Here is a 21,252-nt window from a genome sequence, read left to right as displayed (position 1 = left end):
TATTCATGTGTTAAGTTTAGCCTGGGTGATATGTATGCAGCATTCATCTGATTGTTCGGTAGAATCACTCCATTCATTATATTGAGTGAAACTACCGAACAACCAGACCACCCAAGAATAAGTGTGCCTCCAATTACAGTTTGCAACAATGTTGCAAACGGGTAATTGGCAATCAGTGTAATGTATCCTTTGTCCTCTGGGTGGCCGCCATTCGGGAAACAAACACGTGGCGGCGGCCATCTTAAACTACCGAACAGCGGTGTTTTGCCGTCGAGTGTCTGAAACTAAAATCGGACACTTGACTAGGCAAACACCGCTGAGACCTCCATACTTCCAGAAATTCGTATGGAAACTACCGAATGACCCGCCGTTCGGTAGAAAGAACCCCATAAACAAGGGAATTCATTCAAACCCTCTCCAGGCTCTATAACACAGGCAATTCGCCTGTTTTCATTCCCTTGTTTGTGACCGACCGCAGGGCCAAAATGCATGGAACTGTTTTCGGATACTTTACCCATGCGGTCGGTCAAATCTTTGGAACCCCATATCTCACGAACCATTCATCCGAATTACTTGAATTTTGGATATGTTGTCCCCCTGAATAAGGGCTATCCAGCGATGCTGGATTTAAAGGTGTACCCCCGGGTTTTGGGGTACATCCAGAACTTGGCTGAAAAAGTGTACCGGATAATTGAGTTTAATGTTATCTGAGGGGAGGGGATGTGTGGGCTGAACCATGTATGTGATTGGTTATTTTATGCCTCCCCCTGGGTGTGGCCTGTATGTGGATTAGTGTAATAAAAGCCAGGCTGGATGAGTCAGTCCTGAGTTCCTGTTTTAACCTCAAAGTGATGTGTCGTCTCATTATTGGGGGAAGGATTTATTGTATGCTGTTCCAGTTGACTGCTAGGGGTACAAGCCTATTCGTATGGTTCCTATTCAATGGTCTACAGCATTCATATGCTTGGGAGAATTTAAAGGTTTCTTGGATTCGGTGATTATGGTGTCTGCCAGAGTGCTTGGAGTCCTCAGGAAGCGCTAGGAGCATCCATTAACGGAGGTACCAAGTCGGGGTGCCAGGTGATCCGTTACATTGGTGGCAGCGGTGGGATGGCGTCCTAGTGTGAGGTAAAGCAGCTCAGAGACACTGTTTGGATTTACAAATTGAGGGCAACGCTAGCAGTCGTGCAGCGCCCCTGGGAGCAGACAAGTATGGAAGGTTCTGGCTCTGGAGATGATTGGCTGGCCGAGGTGAGGCAGCGAGTGGCCGAGTATGGGGATGATATACCCATGGAGACACGCCGGGTGATCTGGAACCAGGTCATGGCTGAGCGAAACACAAGGCTGGACCGAGAATTCCGGTTGGCGAAAGAGAGGAAGTATGCTCAGCAGCAGGAGCGTTACAGCAGCCGAGTAGAGGCTGCATCCGAGGAGGTTAGCCGTCTTTCCCTGAGGCGGCGGGAGGAACCCGAAGTGGGGGTCCTCATAGACTGGTTGTCAGGATCGGGTCAGGGATCCAACACGCAGAGTACAAAGAGTAGCAGATACGTATACCGGTCCTTAGAATGGCCGGACTTAACGTATAACTACAATAGAATGGTCAGAGACAAGCCGAGGTCGAGGGAACGAGAAGACAGGTAAGCGAGAGACAAGCCGGGTCAAGGATAACAGAAAGACAGGAGAGTAAATACCAAAGCCGGGTCAGAACCAAAAGGCAAGAGAATAACAAAGCACTGTGTGACTAGGCGGACTAGAACCACGACAGGGCAATGAGTAAATGAGAGAGCCACTGTTAAGTATCCTGGCTAGGGAGAGAAGACACGCCTCCGGCGAGTCCTGATTCGTCTCCCGAGATTTGAGTGACAGGACGTTCCGGGTTGGCGTCATGACGTCGACCTCCGGTCCTCCTGCTATAAAAGGAAGTGACTCCCTCGCGGCCGGCGTTAGCAAGACCGAGTGAACCGCGAGGGGCCGAGGAGACATGCCGTCCGGAGGGATAAACTTCTAAGTCTCTACCTCTCTCAGAGGTAGAGGCTTCAGGTACCCTGACAGTACCCCCCCTCTCAGATACGCCCACCGGGCGGAAGGAGCCGGGGCGAGATGGAAAGCGGGAGTGAAATGCCCTGCGAAGGCGAGGAGCATGAACATCCTCTTGTGGTACCCAACTCCTCTCCTCAGGACCATAACCCTTCCAGTCAACCAAATATTGTACTCTCCCCCGGGAGACACGAGAATCAATAATGGAGTTAACCTCATACTCCTCCTGACCCTCCACCTGAACAGGGCGCGGAGGGGCGATTGTGGAGGAGAATCTGTTACAGATTAGAGGTTTCAGCAATGACACGTGAAAGGAGTTCGGGATGCGTAAAGTAGCTGGGAGAGCTAGACGATACGCCACTGGGTTAATTCGAGTCAAGATCCTGTAGGGACCAATATAACGAGGAGCGAATTTCATGGAAGGAACTTTAAGGCGAATATTCCTAGTACTCAACCAAACTCTATCGCCTGGAACAAAATTCGGAGCCGCCCTTCTACGTTTGTCAGCATGTTTCTTAACCAGTATAGAATTGTGTAGAAGAATCTGTCGAGTCTGATCCCACAACTTCCTCAAATTGGCCACATGGACATCAACCGACGGCACTCCTTGGGAAGGAGAAACCGAGGGAAGAATAGATGGATGAAAGCCATAGTTCATGAAGAAGGGGCTTGAATGCGTGGAGTCACAAACGAGATTGTTGTGCGCAAACTCCGCCCAAGGAATCAAACCGACCCAATCGTCCTGGTGCTCGGAAACAAAACAACGTAAGTATTGCTCAATCTTCTGGTTGGTTCGTTCGGCAGCTCCGTTAGACTGAGGATGATAGGCGGACGAAAAATTCAATTTGATGCCTAATTGAGAACAGAACGATCTCCAAAAACGTGAAACAAATTGGGAGCCTCTATCAGAAGTGATCTCCGAGGGAATCCCATGCAAGCGAAAAATCTCTTTAGCAAAGATCTCCGCCAATTCAGGAGAAGTCGGGAGTTTAGGCAAAGGTACGAAATGTGCCATCCTGGTAAACCTATCGACTACGGTGAGGATAACAGTGTGCTTTTTAGAAACAGGCAAATCCACAATAAAGTCCATTGCCACACAGGACCAAGGTTTGTCAGGAATTTCCAGAGGTTGTAGAAGGCCACAAGGAAGCGAATGCGGTAGTTTAGTTTTAGTACAGACCTCACAAACTCCGATAAAATCCTTAATATCCTTCCGTAACGAAGGCCACCAGAAATCTTTGGAAATCAAAGAATACGTCTTGCGAACACCCGGATGACCAGCCACCCTACTCTCGTGAAGACACTGTAAGAGCTCCAATTGGAGTTCAGGAGGAACGAAATGTCTGGAAGCCGGAGTCAGTCTAGGTGCCAGATGCTGCAAGCTCCTTATCCGATCAAGTAGCGGAGAATGGATTTTGAGAGTAGTGTTAGCGATAATGTTACACTTGGGTACTATAGAGGACAAAACCGGCTCAGATACGGCAGCAGGTTCATATTGGCGAGATAAGGCATCGGCTTTAGAATTCTTAGAACCTGGCCTATATGTGAGTACGTAGTTGAAGTGAGTGAGAAATATGGACCAACGAGCCTGTCTAGATGATAGTCGTTTAGCCTCTCCAATATAGGATAAGTTTTTATGATCTGTCAAAATAGTAACAGGATGCAAAGTACCCTCCAATAAATGTCTTCACTCCCTCAAGGCCATTATAACCGCTAGTAGTTCCCTGTCACCAATGTCATATCTGCTTTCAGTACCTGACAATTTTTTGGAAAAGTATCCACAAGGATGTAATGGTTTATCTACACCCAACCTTTGGGACAGAACAGCACCTATACCTGTCTCAGAAGCGTCAACTTCGAGTAGGAAAGGTAGTGTAGTATCAGGGTGAACTAAAATTGGTGCGGAAGCAAAAAGCTCCTTGAGTGTCTTAAAAGCCAGAAGTGCTTCAGTAGACCAATTCTTAGTATCAGCCCCTTGTTTGGTCATATTGGTGATGGGAGCAATGATAGAGGAGTATCCCTTAATGAACCGTCTGTAGTAATTAGAGAAACCAATAAATCTCTGGATAGCCTTGAGACCCTTAGGTAAAGGCCAATCTAATATGGATTGGAGCTTCTCCGGGTCCATTTCAAACCCCTCCCCAGAAATCACATAACCAAGAAAGGTAGTTTGGGATTGGTCAAAGCTGCATTTCTCTAGTTTGCAGTATAAGCCATGCTGAAGAAGTTTGTGTAAAACCCTTCTGACTTGTCCGTGGTGAGTTTCAATATCCCTGGAATGTATAAGTATATCATCAAGGTATACAATCACACAGTCATCTTGAAACTCCCTAAGAACCTCATTAATAAGGTCCTGAAATACCGCCGGGGCATTGCAGAGACCAAAAGGCATTACAGTATACTCATAGTGCCCATATCGAGTATTGAAAGCAGTTTTCCACTCGTCTCCGTCGTGAATTCTCACCAAATTATAAGCACCTCTAAGGTCTAACTTAGTGAAAATCTTAGAACTTTTTAATCGATCAAAAAGCTCGGTGATCAAGGGAATCGGATATACATTTCTAATGGTTATCTTGTTAAGACCTCGGTAGTCAATGCAGGGTCTTAAAGAACCATCCTTCTTTTTAACAAAAAAAAATCCAGCCCCAGCAGGAGAGGAGGATCTTCTAATGAACCCCTTGTCTAGGTTTTCACGAATATACTCCTCTAGAACTAAGTTTTCATTCGTAGACAAAGGATATACATGACCCCTAGGGGGCATAGTACCAGAAAGTAAATTAATTTTGCAATCAAAAGGCCTATGTGGTGGTAAGGTATCAGCCTTTCCTTTGTCAAATACTGCCTTTAAATCTTGATACAAGGACGGTATCTGTACTTTGGTAGAGTCGGTAGCGTTATTAAGTGAGTTGACACTACAAAGAGGTGACACTTTCTTTAAACAATTCTCTTGACAATCCTGACCCCACGAAACTATTTCCCCTGATCTCCAATCTATAACGGGGTTATGTCTCTTAAGCCAGGAGTATCCCAGGACTATGGGAACAGAAGGAGATGAAATGAGTAGTAGGGATATTTCCTCCTTGTGTAGAATACCAGTAGTTAAGTAAAGAGGTGTGGTCTCCCGGAAAATCACAGGCTCAACTAAAGGTCTACCATCAATGGCCTCAACAGCCAAGGGTGTCTTCCTTAACTGGGATGGGATAGTGTGTTTGGTGAGAAACTTTTGGTCGATAAAATTCTCAGCAGCGCCGGAGTCTATCAATGCCATAGTCTCTAAAGTTCCCTTTTCCCAAGTTAAAGAGACCGGTAATAGGAGTCTATGTTCTTTGTAGTTATGAGTAGAGGACAAAATCGAAACACCCAAGGTCTGTCCTCTAGAGAAACTTAGGTGCGAGCGTTTCCCGGACGACTGGGACAGCTCAAACGTACATGACCTCTGGCCCCACAATACAGACACAGTCCCTCCCTTCTCCTGTACTGTCTCTCCTCCTCTGAGAGACGAGTAAGACCCAACTGCATAGGTTCTGAAACCTGTGGAGTTTTGGTTTCAGAAATTTGAAATGATGGTGCTAGTCTAAAGGAAGATTTACCGGTTCTATCTCGAGTATTCTGCCTCTCCCTTAGACGTTCGTCAATACGAGAGATAAAGGAAATTAAGTCTTCCAGGTTCTCGGGAAGCTCTCTTGTCGCTACCTCATCAAGTATTACATCGGATAATCCATTTAAAAATACGTCTATATAGGCCTGTTCATTCCATTTTACCTCTGCCGCCAAAGACCTGAACTCTAGTGCATAATCCACAAGTGTTTGGTTGTCTTGTCTAAGGCGCAACAGTAATCTGGCTGCATTGACCCTCCTGCCAGGAGGATCAAAAGTTCTTTTAAAAGCAGCTACAAAGGCATTATAGTTATAGACTAATGGATTATCATTCTCCCACAACGGATTAGCCCATCTCAGAGCTTTCTCAATGAGTAAGGTAATAATAAATCCCACTTTTGCCCTATCAGTAGGGTATGAACGGGGCTGTAGCTCGAAATGGATACTGATCTGGTTCAAAAAGCCACGACACCTCTCAGGAGAACCAGCATAACGTACAGGTGGGGTAACTCGGGAAGAAACACCTACAGTAGCTACCTCTAGCCCTGAACCCACAGAAGAAGCAGACATATTACGCATTTCCTCAGGTGGATTAATAGGACGAGATAGCAGCGCCTGTAGTGCTAGAGCCATCTGATCCATCCTATGATCCATGGCGTCAAACCTAGGATCAGGAGAACCAAGCTGACAATTTGTACCTGCAGGATCCATGGCCCTGTCGTAATGTCAGGATCGGGTCAGGGATCCAACACGCAGAGTACAAAGAGTAGCAGATACGTATACCGGTCCTTAGAATGGCCGGACTTAACGTATAACTACAATAGAATGGTCAGAGACAAGCCGAGGTCGAGGGAACGAGAAGACAGGTAAGCGAGAGACAAGCCGGGTCAAGGATAACAGAAAGACAGGAGAGTAAATACCAAAGCCGGGTCAGAACCAAAAGGCAAGAGAATAACAAAGCACTGTGTGACTAGGCGGACTAGAACCACGACAGGGCAATGAGTAAATGAGAGAGCCACTGTTAAGTATCCTGGCTAGGGAGAGAAGACACGCCTCCGGCGAGTCCTGATTCGTCTCCCGAGATTTGAGTGACAGGACGTTCCGGGTTGGCGTCATGACGTCGACCTCCGGTCCTCCTGCTATAAAAGGAAGTGACTCCCTCGCGGCCGGCGTTAGCAAGACCGAGTGAACCGCGAGGGGCCGAGGAGACATGCCGTCCGGAGGGATAAACTTCTAAGTCTCTACCTCTCTCAGAGGTAGAGGCTTCAGGTACCCTGACACTGGTCCTGTGAGGAACCACAACAGGCAGGTAGAGATGGGACCAAGGTCTCTCCACCGGGATGCTGGGCAACCGGCCCAGATCCCCAGCAGCAGCCAGAGTTGCCAGGTGGGGAAGCAGGTGGCCCTTACTCACAAATGTTGAGGGGCCTCACGGATTGGTCCTGGGAAGACCCACAGATGGCAGGTGGAGATGGGACTGCGGTCTCTCTACCGGCCCTGCAGGGATGCTGGGCAGTCGGCCCAGATCCCCAGCGGCAGTGTGAAGTGCAGGGAGAGGAGAGCAGCGTCCTCCCTCCCCAGCGGCAGGCTGAGTTACAGGGGGCAGAGGTAGTTGGTCCTACCCCCCAGCAGCAGCGTGATTTTTTGGGAATAGAGAGCCCAGTCTCCGTTCCCCAGCAGCAGGACACTGAATTGGGAGGAGAGACAGTCGGTCTCCCTCCACAAAGACTGAAAGTAGGCATGGGAGAGGAGATTGTTACCTCCTCTCCCCAGCGGCAGATCATCAATGGGCAGAGTGTTCTAATGGGAGAGGAGATTGTTACCACCTCTCCCCAGCGACGGATCATCAATTGGCAGAGTGTTCTAATGGGAGAGGAGCTGGTTACCACCTCTCCCCAGCGGCAGCTTAATGTACCAGGGGGAGACTGTAAGCCCCACACCAGCACAGATGGGACCGTGGTCTCTGTGCCCAAGTTACAGGGAGCTGAAGGGGCCGTCCTCCCTCCCCAGTGGCAGTGTGATTTGTTGGGAATTGGGAGCCCAGTCTCCATTCCCCGGCAGCAGAGTGTCCAGCAGGGAAGAGAGAGCCCAGTCTCCTTTCCCCAGCAGCAGGACACTGTATTGGGAGTAGAGACAGTCGGTCTCCCTCCACAGAGTATAGAAGTATGTAGGGGAGAGGAGCTTGCTACCACCGCTCCCCAGCGGCGGATCAGTAAAGTGCAGGGAGAGGAGAGCAGCGTCCTCCCTCCCCAGCGGCAGCCTAACACACCAAGGGGAGACAGTAAGCCCCACACCAGCACAGATGGGACCGTGGTCTCTGTGCCCAAGCTACAGGGAGCTGAAGGAGATGTCCTTGCTCCCCAGCGGCAGTCTACGGTTCAGGGAGAGGAGGTTGTTATTCCCTCTCCCCAGCGGCAGCACAGCTCACCAAGGGGAGACAATAAGCCCCACAACAGCACAGATGGGACCGTGGTCTCTGTGCCCAAGTTACAGGGAGCTGAAGGAGCCGTCCTTGCTCCCCAGCGGCAGTCTACGGTTCAGGGAGAGGAGTTTGTCATCCCCTCTCCCCAGCGGCAGCTTAGCACACCAAGGGGAGACAGTAAACCCCACAACCGTGCAGATGGGACCGTAGTCTCTGCACCTACACCACTGGGGATAGGGACAGTCGGTCCTAGTCCACAACAGCCAGACAAAATATCGGAAGGGGAGACAGTCGTTTTTCCCCAACAACAGCTGTGTTCAACCAGGGGAGAGGACACCCTGGTTACTTTTTCCCCAAGCCTTGGACTTACAACTGGACACGAGTGGCAGGGGGCCATCTGGACAACTACCCCCTGTAAGGACAGCCAGCCGACTATCAGAGCCCCAGACCGACTGGAGGTCTGGAGTCTGGATAGTCTAAATGGGAAAGGGGAGAAATGTGGCGGAACCCACCTCGCCACTGGACATTGGAGGGGCCTGGCTGCCTGCCTCTTACCTGCTGACTATGGCCCCTGGAAAATTGGTACACTTAAAGATTTATATTTGGGCATATTGTACTGTATATTGCTGCTACTGGCCCTTTTAACAGCATCTATGGACACATTGGGACTTTTGGGACTACTGTCCCTTTAAGACTGTGAAGCATGTTCTAGTGTGCTGCCTGTAATATTGTATATGTATTCATGTGTTAAGTTTAGCCTGGGTGATATGTATGCAGCATTCATCTGATTGTTCGGTAGAATCACTCCATTCATTATATTGAGTGAAACTACCGAACAACCAGACCACCCAGGAATAAGTGTGCCTCCAATTACAGTTTGCAACAATGTTGCAAACGGGTAATTGGCAATCAGTGTAATGTATCCTTTGTCCTCTGGGTGGCCGCCATTCGGGAAACAAACACGTGGCGGCGGCCATCTTAAACTACCGAACAGCGGTGTTTTGCCGTCGAGTGTCTGAAACTAAAATCGGACACTTGACTAGGCAAACACCGCTGAGACCTCCATACTTCCAGAAATTCGTATGGAAACTACCGAATGACCCGCCGTTCGGTAGAAAGAACCCCATAAACAAGGGAATTCATTCAAACCCTCTCCAGGCTCTATAACACAGGCAATTCGCCTGTTTTCATTCCCTTGTTTGTGACCGACCGCAGGGCCAAAATGCATGGAACTGTTTTCGGATACTTTACCCATGCGGTCGGTCAAATCTTTGGAACCCCATATCTCACGAACCATTCATCCGAATTACTTGAATTTTGGATATGTTGTCCCCCTGAATAAGGGCTATCCAGCGATGCTGGATTTAAAGGTGTACCCCCGGGTTTTGGGGTACATCCAGAACTTGGCTGAAAAAGTGTACCGGATAATTGAGTTTAATGTTATCTGAGGGGAGGGGATGTGTGGGCTGAACCATGTATGTGATTGGTTATTTTATGCCTCCCCCTGGGTGTGGCCTGTATGTGGATTAGTGTAATAAAAGCCAGGCTGGATGAGTCAGTCCTGAGTTCCTGTTTTAACCTCAAAGTGATGTGTCGTCTCATTATTGGGGGAAGGATTTATTGTATGCTGTTCCAGTTGACTGCTAGGGGTACAAGCCTATTCGTATGGTTCCTATTCAATGGTCTACAGCATTCATATGCTTGGGAGAATTTAAAGGTTTCTTGGATTCGGTGATTATGGTGTCTGCCAGAGTGCTTGGAGTCCTCAGGAAGCGCTAGGAGCATCCATTAACGGAGGTACCAAGTCGGGGTGCCAGGTGATCCGTTACATATATATAGCGATTTTTGCTATATATATGTGCACAGAGGGCACCCTGCTATCTGTACATTGCAGAGGGGGGCCCAGCATCACACTCTGCCTCCTTTCCAGCTGCTCTCTGTCTAACTTTCCTGCGCCCTGCGGCCGCCAGAGCGTTGCCACGAGTTACTATGGCAACGCTCCACACAGCACGCAGGCCTGTCTCGCGAGAGTTAGTCAGAGAGGAGCTGGAAAGGAAGACAGTGTGTGCTGCTGGGCCCCCTCTTCAATGTACAGCGGCTGGCTCCCTCCACCATGCCACTGGACCAACAGGGAATGCAATCTCCCCCCTCCCTGGCATGATAAGAACCAGGGAGGGGGAAATAAAATTGAAATATACACACAATTTAAAAAAAAAATACTTCCCTCCCCCCTATTTTACACACACACTGAATCCTTACAAGCACACTCTGCACTACAGACACACACACACACACACACACACACACACTACATTCACTAAACACACTCTGCACTACACACACACTACATTCACTAAACACACTTTGCACTACACACACACACTACATTCACTAAACACCCTGCACTACACAAACACTACATTCACTAAACACACTCTGCACTCACTACAAACACTACATTTACTAAACACACTCTGCACTACACACACACACACACACTGCATTCACTAAACACACTTTGCTCTACACACACACACTACATTCACTATACACATTTTTCACTACACACACACACACTACATTCACTAAACACACTCTGCACTACACATATTCACTATACACTCTCTGCACTCACTACAAACACTACATTCACTAAACACACTGCACTACACACACACTACATTCACTAAACACACTTTGCACTACACACACACACAATACATTCACTATACACACATTTCACTACATTTACTAAACACGCTCGGTACTACACACACACACACTACATTCACTAAACACACTTTGCACAACACACAAACACGCACACACTGCATTCACTATACACACGTTGCACTCACTACAAACACACTACATTTACTAAACACACATTTCACTCACTACAAACACACTACATTCACTACAAACACACTACATACTCTATACACACTACATCCACTACAAAAACACACACTCTGCATTCACTATACACACCCACATTCACTACACACACACACTCTGCATCTAATGCATGCATACAAACATTACATACATTACACAAAACGTACAATCTGCATCCACTATACACACCGAATCCATGACACACATACTGCATCCACTATACACACTGCATCCATGACACACATACCGCATCCACTACACACATTCTACATCCACTATACACACTGCATCCATGACACACATTCTACATCCACTATACACACACACACACTTCATCATTGTGGGTGGACTCGGGGCTGGCCCCTAGGGCCCAGATCTTGAGCTGTGTCAGGGGCCCTAAAATTTCTGATGGCAGCCCTGTCCTTAGTCATGACATTTGTAAGACTAAATTTGGCTAGTTGATGAATCTACCTATATGGCTACTAGCAGGGGCACCTGAAACAATTTTGAGTGGGAGATAAGAGATTAACATTTTATCATTGATTATAGGGTGACACTAGGTTACCAGTATATGCAGATATACAGTTGTTAAAAGTTGGGTATTTTTTTGTTAACTGTTTGAAGATAAAAAAATCCTATTTCATTTTTTTCTGTGTGTTCAGTCCAGTGTATGTTGTGCAAAGGTAAAAGGTCAAAAAGTTAGCAAATAGTTTGGCTACTTCCATTAGGCGGGGTAGACAGGGCAGTCCTGGCAGCACAACCACTACAATGTGGTTATAACGCTGGGAGTATTCCTTTAACCCCTTAAGGACACATGACATGTGTGACATGTCATTATTCCCTTTTATTCCAAAAGTTTGGTCCTTAAGGGGTTAAAGCGTGCTTTAGTTGATGTGACACATATACTGTAGATTAATTTTTGATGTATTTAGACTAACTGGTAATTGTACTGAGGGTTTGTTAATGTTTTGCACCACTAAACCTTACGGTAGCAGCTGGTATTTTATGACCAACTGATATACAGTCAACAGTTACATGCAAGATTTAATAAAGGTAGTTTCGAATGCCAAAATAACCAGCAGTTTCTGGTGCCTTTTTTCTTTTTTTTCTTTTGGCTGCTGTTAAAAATGAGAACACTGGTTAGTGCAGAGATCATACATGACACATTGCCTGGAGGTACAAATTTACAAACGTATCTATCAGTGGCGGATCCAGAGCCTGATCTCGGGAGGGGCACTTGTAGATTATTTAAAGAAATAATCCAGACACAATAACCACTACAGCTCAGTGTAGTGGTTATGGTGTCTATAGTGCCGGGACCCCCTCCCAGAGTAAGTAGTCAAACCGTTTAAGAACAGTTTGACAACTTACCTGAAGTCTGCTGGGAAATGGGGCTGTAGTAGTGCATTGGAGCAGTAGTGTGTGTGAGTGGTGCAATGTGTAAGGGGTGCAGTGTGTGTGTGAGGGGGACAGTGTGTGAGCGTGTGTGAGAGCGGCAGCGTATGTCAGGGATGCAGTGTATGTGTGGGACAGTATGTGTGTGTAACAGTTGCAGTGTGTGTGTGTGAGTATTGCAGTGTATGTGTGAGTGTGGGCAATGTGTGTATATGGGGCGGCAGTGTGTGTGTATGAGGGGGCAGTATGGGGGGCAGTACAGGTCTATGGGGGTCAGTGTGTGTGTGTGAGGGGGCAGTATGGGGGCAGTACAGGTCTATGGGGGTCAGTGTGTGTGTATGGGGGCCAGTGTGTGTGTATGGGGGCAGTATGGGGGGCAGTGTGTGTGTATGGGGGGCAGTATGGGTGTATGGGGGGCAGTATGGGTGTAGGGGGGGGCAGTATGGGTGTAGGGGGGGCAGTATGGGTGTATGGGGGCAGTGTGGGTGTATGGGGGCAGTATGGGGGGCAGTGTGTGTGTATGGGGGGCAGTATGGGTGCATGGGGGGCAGTGTGGGTGTATGGGGGCAGTGTGGGTGTATGGGGGGCAGTGTGGGTGTATGGGGGGCAGTGTGGGTGTATGGGGGCAGTATGGGGGGCAGTGTGTGTGTATGGGGGTCAGTATGGGGGGCAGTATGTGTGTAATGGGGGCAGTGTGTGTGTAATGGGGGGCAGTGTGTGTGATATAAGGGTATGGGGTCTTTTTTTTTATATATATTTATTTTTTATTTAAATAAATATTCTATGTCCCCCCTCCCTTCTTACCTTTACTGGGGGAGGGGGGACATTTCCCTGGTGGTCCGGTGGGCGATTCATTGGTGGTCCCAGTGGGGAGAGTGAACTCTAGCCCACGCTCCCGGGCTAGAGTTCACTCTCGCGAGATTTGGAGCGTTGCCGTGGTAACCGCGGCAACGCTCCAAATCTCGCGAGAGGAGGACCCGGAGGAGCTGCAGCCTGACCTCCGGGTCCTCCCTCTAACTCCCTCCCTCCCCCGCCGGCCGCCAGCACAGTGCCTGCGGACCGGGGAGGGAGATCTGTGATCTCCCCTCCGGTCCGCACGCACATTTAAGGGCTGGCAGGGGAGGGAGAGGGAGACCGTCGGTATTCTCGGGGGGGGCAATTGCCCCGTTGCCCCCCCCCTGCATCCGCCACTGGTATCTATTGGTAAGATAGCCGTTAGTTTGGGCCTAAAATTCTACTGCTAATAGCACATTTTAACGCCCGCTATACCTGATGGCATGTGTTGAATACAATGGAGACCCCATGCTTGCGTCTCTGCATAAAAGGCAGTGTATGTCTCAATAAAATCAGTTGTACTCCCAGCACTATGTGTCATCTAGTTACTGCTCAGCACCTTGTTCCAGCTCGTGTAGTCCATGGGAGGGAATAGAGCTAGTCCCCTATCCTGTTCCAGGAAGGAGAGGCTCCAGGAGGACCCCAATCAAGCCATGGTGACTTGGGCAGAAGCGCTGAGGTTTTCCCCGGTTCCAGCTACAAGTCCTTGGCGGAGGTACCCAGCCAGGGTACAGGAAGCTCCGCTATAATGACATCCAGCTTATGCAAAGCTGCAGAAGCTTGAAGTCGATCCCACAGACATTCATTAACTAGGAGTGTCAATGTAATGCTGAATGCAATTCTGTGCGTAGGAATATTGCAGCCTGGAAATCTGGCAGTTGTCACTAGGGTGTCATTAGAGAGCCTAGAGCAAGATTTGCAGGCTGGCTAATTACAACCCACTGACAACTGCCAAAGGTTCACCATGATCACTTCAATCACTGAAGACTCCAGGCACCTTGACCACTTCAGATCACAGAAGTGGTCATGCTGCTTGTGGTAAGCCTTTACCAAATGTAAATTTAATTATTTTAATTATATATACCATATATATCCAAATGTAAATGTATTATTGACAAAATAAAGTCTCCAAAATTTGAATGTGCATTAGACTCGGTGGCGCATTATATTTCCCAGATGCCGCCCCCTCTGTGTTACCCCTGTCATAGGGGGTCCCAAGAGGTGGACGTCATATTACGGCTCATGGCAGCAGTAGACAGCCCGTGAGGGAGCAGAGATAACACAACTCCCTCACCGCGTCTGACAGGAACTCAGCCACCTGCCACACTGAAGCCCCACTGGACCCCAGGGACAGATCCACGCCAGCTCTCCAGGTAGGGAGGCTGGGTGGACATTTAATATTAATAATTTGTGTGTGTCTGTAAGTGTATGTGTGTGAATGTGTGTGTGTCTGTAAGTGTATGTGTGAGTCTGAATGTGCATGCGTCTGTAAGTGTATGTGTGTCTGAGTGTGTATGTGATTGTCTGTGAATGTGTGTGTCTGAGTGTGTCTGTGAGTGTGTGTGTCTGAATGTGTATGTGTCTGTAAGTGTATCTGTGTATGTAAGTGTATGTGTGTGTGTGTGTCTGTAAGTGTATGTGTCTGAATGTGTGTGTCTGTAAGTGTATGTGTGTGTCTGAATGTGTGTGTCTGTAAGTGTATGTGTGTGTCTGAATGTGTATGTGATTGTCTGTGAATGTGTGTGTGTGAGTGTGTGTCTGAGTGTATGTGTATGTGTCTGTAAGTGTATGTGTGTCTGAGTGTGTGTGTGTCTGTGAGTCTATGTGTGTGTATGTCTGAATGTGTATGTGTCTGTAAGTGTATGTGTGGCTGAGTGAGTGTGCCTGAGTGTATGTGTGTGTGTCTGTAAGTGTGTGTGTGTGTGTGTGTGTGTGTGTGTGTGTAAGTGTATGTGTGTGTGTCTGTAAGTGTATGTGTGTGTGTGTGTCTGAGTGTATGTGTGTGTGTGTGTGTTTGTAAGTGTATGTGTCTGTAAGTCTATGTGTGTCTGAGTGCGTGTGTGTCTGTGAGTGTGTGTGTATATGCCTGAGTGTGTGTATATGAGTGTATGTGTGTGTGTCTCTACATATGTCTGTATGTATGGGTCTCTGTGTGTATGTGTGTGTGTCTGCATGTGTATCTGTTTGTCTGCATGTGTGTGGGGGTGTGGAGACGTGTGGGGTAGGAGGTAGATGTATGGGGTTCCCCAGGGCAATTTTTGCACCGGGGCCCGTGGTTTCTAGTTACACCTCTGGCGGTCTTCGTTTATCAACCTACGTGTTGTATAGTAGTATCTTCTTGTACAAATGCACATTACATTCGCCAGCTAAAACATTTTTGGGTTTCTAGGTTTCAAAATTTGAATGCGCATTAGATTTGATGGTGTATTAGGTTTGAGTAAACACGATATATATATATATATATATATATATATATATATCTTGCTGAAATAAAATGTAAGTGTATCTAACAAAAATAATGGAGAAATGTTTACAACTGATAACTCCTGTCATTTAAAACTACTTTGGAATGCTAACCTTTGCAAGAAAGTTTCTGGGATGAAGTTGATATTTTTAAAGGGCACAAGTTGGTTGTCATCATCTTTGAAAATCTTGAAAGATAAGATTCACTCTTAACATCTCCGTCTGCGCTTTAGCTGGTGTTCTGCAGCAACTTCTATTATTAGTTTTTATCAAGATATTACAGAATGTTCAATTCATACCGAGGGCTTATCATCGGAAACCTGGTATCGGTGCAGAAGAAATCACTTACAGGGCTTAATGAGCTGATAAATACCTGTTGTGAAATGTCTGTGCAAATAGAGGAGTCTTAAAATATTTGATGAAAAAGTCAAGTACTCCGAAATAGCTTCTAAATGGAAATCAGAACAGATTAGAAAACATAGCATTTGAGAAATGAATGTGGCTTTACATATTATTCAAACTTTCTCAATAAAAAGAGATTTATGTTGGCAGATAACGGTGCATGTTTGGTTGAATTGGTGGTCAAACTGGGGTTACTCAACAAATACAGCCCAGGTAGATGTCAATAAAATTATTCATATATCCTATCTATGTTCTACCTAAGTGCTCACTTTTATATCATAAGGGCAGCACTAGCCTTAGGCATACAACCGACAAATGTAAATTCCAGAACTACTTTTATGCCATCAACTTTCAATGAAGGTTATTACAATTATCTCTCAGACTTCCTATAAATAATGAAGGATGGATTTAATTAGCAGAGATATGTTTTCCTCTTCGTATTGAATAGCAATATTCGATTAGAATTTAGTGGGAAACAATTGCTATTCAGTAACTTCTCTCTGTTAACAGAAATGTGAATGTTATAGGGATACTCACTATGGGAATGCGGGTGTGGTGCTGAAAAGGAAATGCAATTTTTCAGCCAAAACAGATGGACTGGAAAAACGATCCTAGATTTTCTGGGAGTGGCACCCCCCACAGTTACCTAATTGTCAGTTATGACTTTCGTCCAGTGTCATCCATGCACCACTGGACTAGTTTGCTTTGGTCACTGATTATTGTAAATGTCCTTTTTGTGTGAGTCTGCATCCTATATTGACACATGACTTGCACTGTTACAAATTGTGATGCCAGACACATACTTTCTGCTGAGTTTGGCTTATACTGTGTTCCTGTATTCTGATTTTAACCTGGCTAGCTTGTTGACCTTCCCTGCCTGCTGCCTGGCCTGACGTTGGCATATCTGACAAACTGCTTTCTAGAATCATGAGACCTGTGGTGATTTACTAAAGGTCAGGTTACTGGGTTTCTTGGAGATGTTGTCAGTTCTCAGAGTTCTTATATATTTGCTAAAATACTGGTGCTCAGACTGACATCACTGCTACCGAGACTGATCCACGCAGACCAAGTAGGCTTCATATCTGGCAGACAACTGTATGAGGACACCCAGCAGGGGTCTGATTTGGTTTGGTACAAACTCCAAGATGCACTCCAGAGTGCAGAGGCCATTCTTATTTGTACTACTACAATCCCTGAAATTGCCAGAGCCTTTCATAACCACAATCCAGGCTATATACACAGATCTGAGAGCACAAACCGTAATCACCGGGCTCCTGGGACATCTTTCCCCCTGACCAATGGAAAGTGACAAGGCTGTCCGTTGTCCCCTCTTCTTATTGCACTCACGCTGGAGTCGCTTTTACATGCCATCATAACTGACCAACACATACAAGGAGTAATGATATCACGACGGTAGGTTAAGGTATCGGCCTACGCCAATGACGTACTACTCACTCTTACAAACCCATTGCAGTCCATGGCTCTGCTACTAGACAGGGTACAAAGTCAACCTGGCCAAATCCGTAGATATACCTTTCCACCTCTCAGGTTCAGACACAATGTACATAAGACAAAAATATCACATAGAAATCGCTACAGAGGCCTTCACATTCTTAGGGATTAAACTCACAGCAGACCCTACCCGACTATATCACCATAATTACACACCACTATTCCGCACAATCACAGAGGACCTAGAAAAGTGGACTGATAAGGCCGTCTACACAGCATAAAAATCCTTCCCAGATTGTTGTTTCTCTTACAAGCCCTACCAGTATGAGTGTAATGCTCACTCACCTTTTTGACTGCATTCCTGCTTCCAGATTCCACTCCAGCGGTTCCAACGATGGCCGCTGTAACTTTTATGTCGCTAATGACGTCATGACGCTGCATGTGTGCAGACGTCATGACGCTGATGACGTCACGGTCTGCCACGACGTCCGAACTCGAACATTTTGGGGGCGTGGTTTCCACTTTAATGAGTCAGCGATAAAAGGCTGACTCACACATAGGACTTTGCCTTGTTGTGGTTCTTTTGTTAGTTCCCAATAGTGCTTCCTACCTGATTGTTCTTTTTAGTATCTTTACCTAGGCTATCTGACTACTCTCTATTCTCCTGTTCTTGACTCGGCTCTCGTACCTCGACTATTCTCATATCTGGTTCCCTGACTCGGCTAGTATACTTGTTTTCGTGATTTCTGGATCCCTTGAACCCAGCTTGTTCTTGACTATTCTCTTTCTGTCAAGCGTAAAGTTCTGCCAAAGGTCCGTTATATGTTTTTCTATTACACCCTGGCATTCTCCTCCAGGTAGTAGACAATGGGTAGAAATATAATTTTTGCTAACAACTCCCTCAAAATATGGGACCAAACAGCACTGAAATACGCCTTAGGGGGTACCCTTTCACCAATGACCCCTGTACTCAGGAACAGACAATTCCCACCAGGAATGAGAGCAAAATACTTTAAAGGATTTGAACAGGACTACAACGATTTATCCATCTCTATGTCAACAATAACATAGTCACATACGAACACCTACACACCTTAGCCCCATTAATGACACAAAATTACTTCTGCTTCATACAGGTTAGGGACTTTGCTCACACCAAAGAGGTCCACGCAGCCGCGAAGATACCAATGAACTTCTTTAAAAAGTTATGTTTCGAAGAAAGCTCCCAAACCAAGTTAATCACACTCTTATACCAGCATCTCTGCTCAAAATCAGGGGAGGTGGACAACTACGTTGTACTGGCTTATGAGAAGCCCACCTTGTTAAGGAGTTGGAGGGGACTGATTGGCAAGACATTTGGGACGCATGTATGTTCTGTTACAGGAGCAATCCTATAAAACACTATTTAGATGGTACATGACCCCTATTAAACAGTGTCACATGAAACTAACTACTACCTACTGACTCATGCTGGAGCATATGCGGACAAAGGGGGAGCTATATTCACATGTGGTGGCAATTCCTTAGGATGACGGAATTCTGGCAGAAGGTGGTTGACCTGAGCTCAAATATCCTCCAAAGGCGATTGAACCTAGACCCATGGGCCTGCCTATTGTCCAAACCAACTGATTGTCTCCACAGACCTGAGCAGAAGCTACTCAACAGGATCTATGAAGCGCACTAGCACAACACTGGGCAATCCCCGGCCTACCACAAGTTGCTTTAGTGTCACCAAACTAAGAGACAATCACGTTATGGATAGGCTAACCGCACTGGTAAGAAACACCACCACCGCTTTCTAAAAGGTATGGAACCTGTGGGAGCAATATGACAATAGTCCCCCTCAGAAATGTCAGATAGTCCTTGGGGACCTCAGACCCAGAGGATGGTGGTGTACTCTCTCACCGGTGTAGTAGGGAGTATCATAATCTCTATCGTATTTCTCATGTTTATACTGTGATGCTTAACTGGTGCTGAACCACTGCTTACTATTGATATATTTGCTAAAACATTGGGAGGAGCCTGCTGCTCCGCTTCTTGGGTATCCTTGGGAGGACTACTGTTGTGATCTCGGCACATGGCTCACAAAGGAGCCCTGGCCAGTGGACTCTAGGGGTGCCCGGGGTGGGGGGAGGGGCGGATTCCATGGCCGGTGCATGGGTGGTGCAGCTCACCGTCTCCAGTTGTGAGGGCGACTGCAAAGAAGGAATGTCTGCAGTTAGTGATCCTCTACTAACCAATACCTGACACCTAGTTCTTGACACTAATGTACTGGAACATATCCATGTGATAGTGATAATGTGTGGACAGAGGAAAAAAAAATGTTTATTGCTGATTATTGTAGAGCTTTGTAATATTTATATGCAATGCATATTGCTGTGCAGCTCTGTAATTCACGCACACACTTTATAAACTGTGGTAGCTCTCTGTAATGCACCCCGATAATAAAATGTTTAGCCCATTCTAAACTCTTTTCACAATTATACCCACAATTCACAACCCCCATTATACCATAGTCCATTGCGAATTAACCTGTTCACTCCCCCCTCATCCCTCTTCCTCTGCATACACACCACAGAATTCCACTTTCCTGGCTTTTAAAGTGATTGCCCCAGTCATATTGCTGATCACACCTCACGACAGACCTCTCCTAACCCTGATTAAATGGGTCCACCTGGAAGCTGCTCAGGCCACTTGTTAGTGACATGGACACACCGAAATTAAGTTTATGCAAACATTCATACACCATGCAGTTCACAGTCACACATAAACACCATGTAATTTACAGTCACACATGCACACCATGTACATTGATCAGCCTCAACATTTAAACCACTTGCCTAATATCGTGTATGTCCCCTTAATGCTGACAAAACAGCTCTAATGTGTCGAGGCATGGACTCCACAAGACCTCTAAACATGTCCTGTGGTATCTGGCACTACAACATTATCAATAAATCCTTTAAGTCCTGCAAGTTGTAAGGGGGACACCATTGATCAAATTTGTCCCAGCACATCTCACAGATGGGGTAAGACCTTGTTCTGACAGGCCCACAAATTGGATTCTAGGCCTGTTGAGGATTCAAATTTAGAGAGAAACTAAGTCATCTTATGGTCAACTGTAAGTGTCTCACTGACCTTACCAGGTTTAATAGGTTGGGGGCATTCCATCTGGAGCTTACTCAGAGTGGTCTTAGAGAGGGGTCCCCTAACCTTCATAGAAACACAGAATGTGATGGCAGAGAAGAACCATTTGGCCCTGTAGCGGACCACGTGTAACCTGAAGGGTTACCTCCGCTAATTCCTTCACTCAGCCACTCTGAAACCATTAACATAAGCAGACATCCATGCCCCCAGTAAACAAAAACATAGTCCTGGGAGTCAACTGATTTTATTTTGGCCACACACGGCTTTTATGCACTGACTCCTAAATGGGCTTCCAACACACAAATACAGGGTTTTCAATCCCAGGATCCTCTGTGTCTGAGAGATACTTGCGTGAGAAAAACCTTTAATTCAATTCTCTCCCAGGTACAGAAAATCCATACAAAATATATAGACCCTAAAAGTATCCATACTCAGGAACCCCACAAAAAGTACAACCCCGGATAGCCCCGATCTGAGTGTATAACATATCCAAAGATCACTCAGATCGGTTTGGTGAAATGGAAATGCCATCGAGGTAAAGTTTATACCAGCCAGACACGAGGTGCTTGCCCAAAACAGTTCCAGGGAAATAGGTGTCCTGGCCG

The sequence above is a fragment of the Pelobates fuscus genome, chromosome 2 (genome assembly GCF_036172605.1).
Source record: "Pelobates fuscus isolate aPelFus1 chromosome 2, aPelFus1.pri, whole genome shotgun sequence".
Taxonomy (NCBI): Eukaryota; Metazoa; Chordata; class Amphibia; order Anura; family Pelobatidae; genus Pelobates; species Pelobates fuscus.
Note: the sequence above shows the minus strand (reverse complement) of the source record.